Below are 8824 nucleotides of genomic sequence, written 5' to 3'. Positions count from 1 at the left end.
GGCTAATGCTCCTCCCCTAACCTAGTGGTACTTCTTGGCTGTTATACAGATACGGTGAGGGCAGAGAGGGACGCCAAAGCCTGGGCAGGGTGCACATGTATTTCCATGGTGGGAGATGAAGCTCAGTAGCTTTACTTTTACTTTGAAGAATACTCCTCTGTAAATTGAGATTAAAGATAGTTTTGTTGGCAGAAATTCTCATTGACTCTTTCTTCCGTTCCTCCTCTACTGCTGGATGGACTGTGGTGCTGTGAAAAGAAAAAGATACAGGTGTCCACCGTTTTCCACATCCATATGTGACTGACTTAGCTCTTTCCTCCAGCTTTACCTGATATCCTCAGAATGCTCCTGGGGACAGTCTGGCTCTGGCCTCTCACAGCTCATTGATAAATCGCCAGTGATCACTGTCATCACCCATTTTTCACAAGCTGTGGCTTGGTTTGGGAGCTTTCTGTGGGTATCCTAACAATATCTCTGTCTCTTAACCATCTATTCATGGAATTTGCATTTCAACCTTTCAGCCTTCTTGGCCATTAACTAATGTTTCTATAATTGAGCCTGGAGACTGCACTTTTCTTTAAGGTGCTTTTTTTCTGTTTGCTAGGAAGCTGTCAGACAATAGATCTAAAATGATCCTCAGCACACCCAGGGATTTTCCTGTGTGGTTTATTTGACTTGACAGGATCAAGACTTGGCTTCTTGGGGACATGGCTTTCTGTTTCTCTGCATTTAGTCTAAAAAGTGGTATCATGAATTCTCAAGAGGACTTCTAAATAAGCAATGGTAGTATGCTCTTTCTGGTGAGGACAATAACGAGACAGAATGTGTTGGAAATATACTTGTGAAGATTTCTTTTGATACTGTGTATATGATCTATGAAAATAGAGAAGTTAGGAGGTCCCTTTGCCTTATTTCTGGAAAGGAAGGAATTTAATTCAACTGAATTGGGAAGGTCCATCCTGCTGTGGTCAAGGAGAATGACCTCAGGTAACTTTGTAATCTTCCAAGGAGAATCCTATAGGTACTCTTCCCTTTCTTTTCCAAACGATGACTGAAATTCTGGCTTAAATTGATGTAGATTTAGTCTTACACTTACATTGGAAATAGTTCCTTACAAACAAGAGAAAACCTACCTTACAGAACAATACAGCCCAGGAAAAGCGGAGACGTGATGATGTTTATGGCAGACCTGGATGCCTGGAGTATGCAAAGCTAGATGTGAGCAGGGTTGGTACGAAGGGCTGAGAAGCATTGAGGTATTAGTAGTTTGATTCTTCGGGCAGTTGCATAGACCCCATGTTCAGAGCACTGGGTGTTCCAGTGGTTTTGCATTTGGTGCCTGTGAGCTGCTGCATTTGTTGGGAAGTTCCTAACTGGGATCTGAATGGAGACCTCCAAAAGTAAGATTCTGTTGGGGAAAAAATCAAAATGAAGAGATGAGAAAGAGGGGAGAGGACGCCTCTGGTCTTTCCTCAGAATTGTCAAGTCCTTGCCCTCCAATCTGCACTTACGTCCTCAGATCCAAGTGTCCATGGCCTCACTTCTCCAGCCCATTCCCCTCAGTAGCTCTGATTCTCAACTTGGAAGCTCCCTGGAACTCAACAAAGTTTCCTCTCAGCCCAATGCTTTTTTCTCCAAGTTCCAAATTCTAATTTTATCACAAGTACCTGTGAATTTTCAGGAATGCCATGTCCCAGAAGTTTCACGGCCAACACCATGAAGGGACCTCATAGAGTGTCCTCCTCAGCACAACCTGCAATCCTGGTGTATCCCAGGTATTTAGGGGAGTGTACATATCAAACATCGAAAGACAATAATGGTAGGTGAAGGACAGAGCCCTGGCTCCTCCATTCTCTGGTGTTTGACTTTAGAAAACATCCGTAAGTCCTCTACATTTCAAGATCTTCACTGGGAAAATAGCATAACACTGTACAGCTCTCAGGATGCTTGGGATATTAAAGGAGTCATGCAGCCGGTCCTTGGCACCCAATGCTGTTGGCTCTAGGGAGTGGGAGGGACTGTATATTCTCTGACCCCTGTCTTGGGTGGCTAGATGGATTTGGGTGATAACCAACAGCCCTCAGGCCCCTGATGTGTGTGGATGAGGTCCCTGTTTAATGGGCAGGGCGACATCAAATGTCACGATTCTGCAACTACCCCTTGGCTCTTGCAGGTGAAAACAGGTTTCAAGTGTATGCCCTCATGGTGTTGAATTGGCCCACACAGGTACAGGCAGGGGTGAAGGGAGCGACATGTCCTCAGACCCTTTATACCAGTGCCCAGGCAAAGGGGTAGCTCCTGGCCTGACTTCCCAGCTGAGGGGGCATGGTGAATTTTTATAGCCAAGAGACTAGTTTGGGTGCAGACAGCCCTGAGATCTGGGTTAGAGGCCTGGCAGTTCTTGAATACTGCCTGACTGGTGTCAGAGTGGACAGCGGGGAGCGGGAGGTGGGTGCGGGGAGGGAAAACAGGCACTTCCCCCTGTTAGCATCTTGGAGGGGGAGGGCTTATTTTGACTCCCACTCAGTAGGCAGTAGGTTAGAAGCTTGCACTTAACTTTCGCAGGTCCAGTACCATTTACATCCCGATCCGGAGGCTTCTGCAGACTCTCCGCTGCCCAGCTTCTCCTGACATGGTGAAACCTGTCCTCAATGCTACTGCTCTCCTCAGCCTGCCATGCACCAGCTGACCCAGCCAGCAGGGTGCTGGCAACCTCACAACTGGCACTTCTTTGCTGCTTCTGAACTGTCTCTCCTGCATCCTGCCGCTCAGTGCAACTCCTCCGCTTTGTCTTTGATGATCTGGGCTCCTACATTGTCATATAAAATCCATTCACTTCTTTTTCATGTCTTGCATGTAAGAGGAACAACAGGAAGCATCTGATTATTTTCCCATCTTGGCCCTGCCTCCTCCTTTTTTCTCTTTATAAAATTAAGATGTATTCCAATATATACATATATTTGTTCCATTAGAATAATAAATTGAAATAAAGTCAATGTCCCCAGCCTGGGTTCAATGATCCATTTGTATTTCTTTAGTCTAGAGTCTACAATGTTAACTTTAACATTTCCTTCAACTTCAAAGTCCCCCCAAGAATAGGTTTGCCAGTTTTAGCAAAGAAAATAAAGGCCTCCAAGGATTCCTCACATAATAATGGGGATATATTTACAACAATATTACTCCTTGTTTAACAGACATTTGAAGTCAACAAGTGGCTTGTATTTTATCTAGAAAAACTACCAAGAGGCAGAAAACAATAAGCTCTTATGACTTACCCTCAGAAGAACAGACCTGAATTTGCAGTCAAAAGGCCTGAGCTTAAATCTTGGTTCCAAACACATGACACAGCACCAAAACCAAACCAGCATACCAATTTCACAAAATCTCTGCAGGACATTTTGATTATCTGGCATATTGAATAGTCACTAAACACTCTTGAGCACCTATGCTCAGTGGGCAGAGAGCAGATGTAAGGGTGAGGAAGGCAGAAAATCTTTTTCTCTGAAGAAAAACTGCTTACAATGCTACGGCCCTAGGTTCTTCAGTTGTTAAGGTCCCATGGCCCTGAAATGGGTGGGTATCGTGAGACCAATGCAAGATTCTACTCACGCAAGTCAAATCCCCATGCACACACACACTAGCTCCCATCTTTCTCCTAGCTGGCCATTCTGGGTCATGAAGCACTACTTCTCAGCTTCAGCTTCACATGTTTCCATCACACACTCTTGCTTTTTGGAATCCAGGCTCATCAATGAATGTCCTAAATTTTTGTAGGAACCATGGTGTTATCATCTTTAAAGAAAGAACATTTGTCTTTTTACTCACCATGAACACAATTTTCAGTGTATTATAGTGAAAATGATTTGAAAAAGTATTCATTTAGTTGTTTCCAGAGGCTTGGTAGAAAAACTGGTCTTGTGAGATGAGGGTGCTGACCCCAAGCAGTTGCAAAAAGAAAAGTCACGTGAGAACAACTTTAATCCTGCTCTCACAGCAGCAGTGGTTTTTGGATGGGAGGGTATGGCAGAAGGAGAGAGGCAGAGGAGAAGTGTTCCACACGGACAGCCTTCACACAAAAAAATATCCCTACTGGCACTAACAACCCTGGTGGTATAGTGGGTAAGAGCTATGGCTGCTAATCAAAAGCTCGGCAGTTTGAATGCACCAGGCACTCCTTAGAAACCTTATGAGGCAGTTCTGCTTTGTCCTGTAGGGTCACTATGAGTAGGAATCCACTCAAAGGCAAGGAGTTTGGGACTAACATACTATCTTGTCCCTGTAGGAAGACATTTTGATTCAAGAAGGAAATGCTGCAGGAAAATGCAACAGCAGTCATGTTGTAGTGGAAAAGCAGAGACTTCCTCCAGAGAGGACAAGGGCTCTTCTCCCCCCGTCGCTACAATTATGTGAGAAAGTCATTTCATAATGTGGTCCTCTTGAATTGCCTCATGATTTCTGAGTTTTAGCTGAACTATAAACCTGATAAGACCCAAAGAATATTTCTATTTACAGCATCGACAGTGTTTTCCCAGTCACTGTGAAAAGAGCACCTCCATGCAGCTTCTGCCTCTCTGGAAACTGCCCACCCCTTAATTCTCTGCAGCCAGGAAACAGCTTCTTGATGTGCCTTTCTTGGTATTCTCTCTGGCAGCTACAGTGTACAACTCTACTCACATCTCAGCTTAGATGATGAAGTTAGAGAGATTCAAGAAAATCACCTTAACTTTTTTAAAACCTACTTACTGTGACTGATAAAAGCAAAATCTTGTCAACTTTCCTTAGCATTTCAGCTTGTATCATAGGGCAACCTTACATGATTTTCAATCCAGTCCTTCCTATTATGGGAATGGTGATGCAAATCATAGTATCTAGGCACTCAGGAAAAGCAGGCTTGCTCCTTGATTCTTCTGCTTGTCAGTGAGTCCATCAATTTTTTCCCCTGATGCACACAATGGATTTAAGGCCATTGGATTTGACTGAGTGAGCTCAGGGCCCATGATTTAAACATTGCATTGTGCAGGAACAATACGGTCCAAATTCTACAACCTTTTTTTCTACTACATGAAAATCTTTGACCCTGGAAGCATATGTGATTAAATTAGCGCATATGAAGTTTACCAAGACTGGCCATGAAAGGGTGAGGCCAAAAGTCCCTTGGACCCAGTTCTCTGACCATCGCTGTGGGAAAGTGTAAGGAAGGCCTTGTCCACTGATAAAAATCATCTCCATTCTTGGGTGACAGGACGCAGAAGACAGGTGATCTGCCACCCAATCTCAGAGCATTAGAGGAAATGACGAGGTGTGATGATTGAGCCTTATTCAGCTACCCTGCTTTCTCTCTCAGCCTGTGCACTTGCGAGCTCCACGTGTTGGCTCTGTAGGGTCTTAAAGAGTCATAATCCAAGGACGTGAGAAATAATGCAAATCTCGCAATTTCCAGAAAAAGAGTATCAGATTATTGAAATTAAAAAAAAGAAAAAGAAATACAGTGACACAATTCTAGAACAGATTATTTAAGGGCTGACTGAAATTATGAATTTAGTTTAACCCACCCAGCGCTGTCGAGTCGATTCCGACTCATAGCGACCATATAGGACAGAGTAGAACTACCCCGTAGAGTTTCCAAGGAGCGCCTGTTTACACACTATAAAAGAAATAATTTGTTCCCACAGTAACTGTTGTGTACACAGGAAGGAAGTAACCCTGGCTGAGATGGTTTCTTAATCGCAACACAGGAGAAAAAGTAAACTGAACGACTCATATTGAGGACTTTTCCTTAAGAGATCTCTTATCCTGCATTCCTAGATGTGGAGACCCAGAGGACAGTGAGAGAATGACAAAGTGCATGTAAAAATACAAATACGATGTAGTAGGAAGTGCAGAGGCAGGTGAGTTGAAAATCAAGTGTTTCTCACTGCAAGGCCAAAAAGGAGGTTTGGATGACCAGCAGGGCTGCCTGAGGCAAAACTAACCTTTGGGTGATGAACTCCTTGCTTTCTAAGGGCAGCAGTGCTGTGTGCCTTGTACAGTAGGAAAGCTGGGAGGTGGAGTCCTGAATTAGAGGCTTTGAAGAGCAAGCTTTAGAGTGTTCACATTTCAAATGACTTTATTTCTCATTTTATTAACTGCCTCTTAAGCAGCAATGTTTGGATTTTGGACTGAGTGCGCATTTTTTAAAGGAAGTGAATTTGCTTAGGTCTTATAGAACAGAAAGTAGAATGAATCCTGGAGTTTTATTCAATTCCACAATGTTTTTTGTTTTCTTTTTATTGTGGTAAATATATATGTAACAAAAGACTTGTCATTTGAACATTCTTCACGTGCACAATTCAAGTTTCTTCTCTTAGCCTTTGGTTCCTACATTCCCTTTTGGTCCTGATGAGTAGTGACCAATAGTTGCATTTTAGTAGGCTGCTCACAAGCTCTTAACACCACAAACACTACTCAGCAAACTAGGACATAAAACATAACTTTATGAACCATATCAGCCCAACTGACCAAGATGTTCCACAAGACTCTAGTTCTAATATTTCAAATCCAGAAAACTAATCCATCAGGGTATTTGGTTATGTCTCAGAAATATTCACAACTCTTCCCTCTATGTGCTTTATTATATGTATTAACATGTGTGCATACAGTCACATAGATGCATATATGTATTCCTACACATACACCTGTATACACACACATACACACTCATGGAAACATGCCTATACACATATATGCCTACATATATATATTTTTTCCTTGTGTGTATTTTACTGATGTGGTTTACCTTCATCAGGCTTTGTACAATTCACTCTCATTGAGTGTTACATCATGAAAAATAACAAGTATCTACTAACTAGAGAGGAAATTCCCCTTTCCCCCACCCCATCTCTGGTAAACACTACTGAACATTATTTTCTCCATATTTTTATTTTTCATGTCATTTTATAACTGTGATAATATACAATATCTGTTTTTTCGTGACTGATGCATTTTACTTGTTAATGTCCTACAGGTTCTTCCATGTTCCAAGGTGTTTGGGGAACTCATTTTTCTTTATTGCTTAGTGGTATTCCCCTGTATGTATACAGCATATTTTAGTTATCCATTCATCCGTTGTTGGGCGGTTAGGTTGTTTCTATCTTTTTGCTATTGTGAATAGTGCTGTGGTGAACATAGGTTTGCATATGTCTGTTCATATCACTTCTTTTAGACCCCAAGGGCATACACCTGGAGTGGAATTCCTGGGTCATACGGCAGGTATATCTCCCAGTTTTTGAGAAATTGCCAGAGTGTTTCCAAAATAGCTATATCATTTTGCACTTTCACAAGCAACGGATGAAGTTTCCAATTTCCCCACATCGCCTCTAACACTTGTCATTTTTCCGTTTTCTCATTTTTATCTTACCCTTCGTAATGGCTGTGAAATGGTATCTCATTGTGGTTTCGATTTGCATTTCTCTGATGCCTAATGACAGTGAGCATCTTTTCACGTGTCTGTTGGCCATTTGAATATTCTCTTTGGTGAAATGTCTCAAGTGTAGTAAAGATGGATTGAGATGTATGCAAGGCTTGGGGACTGCTCTGACAGTCCATTCCCTGTCTATAAATGCACCTCTCTTTTTTTTTTCCCTTGTGCACAATTTGTATTTCTCCCATGCTATGTGGGCATGGGAAGGAGCAGATATCACTCTCCTGGTTCTGAGAAAGAATATAGGGTGAGATTCAATGGAACTTGGTTGCATAGTGAGTCACAGCTGCTGACAACGAGTAACCAGGCCTTCAGGGTCGTTCAAAGGAACATAGAATAGAGCCTAGACTGATGGTCCAGGTCTTTTTCCGTGTTTGGTGTGGTCTTGCACACCAGTTTTCCCTGAATTTCTCCTCACTTCTTAACACTTCATCATCACTTGAAGAATTCCCTCCCTTCCCCACAACTGAGAGTGAGTGTCAGCCAAGTTGAACAATGTGCCCAGAAGAAGAAAGAGGAAAAAGGCCATAGAAAGGCTGAATTTGGGGTCAGCCACAGCAGACTTTCAATCTCAGCTCTGTCACTTGCTGGCTGTGTGACCTCCAGTGTCTGAGCAGCAGCTTTCTGACCAGTAAGACATGCATAATCACATCTTATTCGGATCACACTTGCAAGGACAGAGAGAGTGTATGGAATATGCTTTCCCAGAATAGGGCCTAAATGAAGCTTTCTGCTATTTCTTCTATGAGAGTGTCCAAGTGGGGAAGGCTGCAGTGGTCTAGAGAAGATTCTATAAGGATATTGGAGTAGACTCAGGTCTGGATGAGTAGAGAGGTCAAAGAAGTCCTGGTCTTATCCATTTCTATTCCTGAGATTGTGCCCAGCTTCACTTTCGCTTTTCCCTGTCACAGCCCCCTCACCATGCACCACATGTCACTGTTCCCGTGTTCTTACTCCCTGTCGACTGTGCTTTTCTAAAGGCAGGAAGCTTGTCCTTGTCTTCACTTGAACTAGGACATTAACATAAAACAATAGTAATGGTCGTATCTGCTATTATTTGCTGAATATGTTTCATGTGAGATATTGCTCAGTGCTTGTGACAGATATAGATAAAAGTCAAAGCCATCTCATGATTTATAGGCCATTCCCACTGTACATACTGGACACAATTCATCCAAGATCACAGAATCAGTAAGAGGCAGCCAGGTTGGTTCCAAAAGAAAAACCAAACCAGTGCTGTTGGGTCAGTTCTAACTCATGGCGACCCAACTCGTTTCACAACAGAACTGTGTTCCATAGAGTATTCTCTGGTTGAATTTCCAAAGGGGATCACCAGGCATTTGTTCCTAGGAGCCTCTTCGTGGA

The 8824-nt window shown here is 42.8% G+C and overlaps 1 long non-coding RNA gene across 4 annotated transcripts in view; it reads right to left on the bottom strand.

The window, feature by feature from the left end:
* The window catches only part of LOC111747791 (uncharacterized), a 239998-nt gene that overhangs the window by 17527 nt on the left and 213647 nt on the right, over window positions 1–8824 (bottom strand). The window lies entirely within an intron of this gene.

The sequence above is a fragment of the Loxodonta africana genome, chromosome 9 (genome assembly GCF_030014295.1).
Source record: "Loxodonta africana isolate mLoxAfr1 chromosome 9, mLoxAfr1.hap2, whole genome shotgun sequence".
NCBI classification, from domain to species: domain Eukaryota; kingdom Metazoa; phylum Chordata; class Mammalia; order Proboscidea; family Elephantidae; genus Loxodonta; species Loxodonta africana.
The sequence above is the reverse complement of the archived record's forward strand: the minus strand, read 5'-3'. Positions and strand labels throughout refer to the sequence as shown.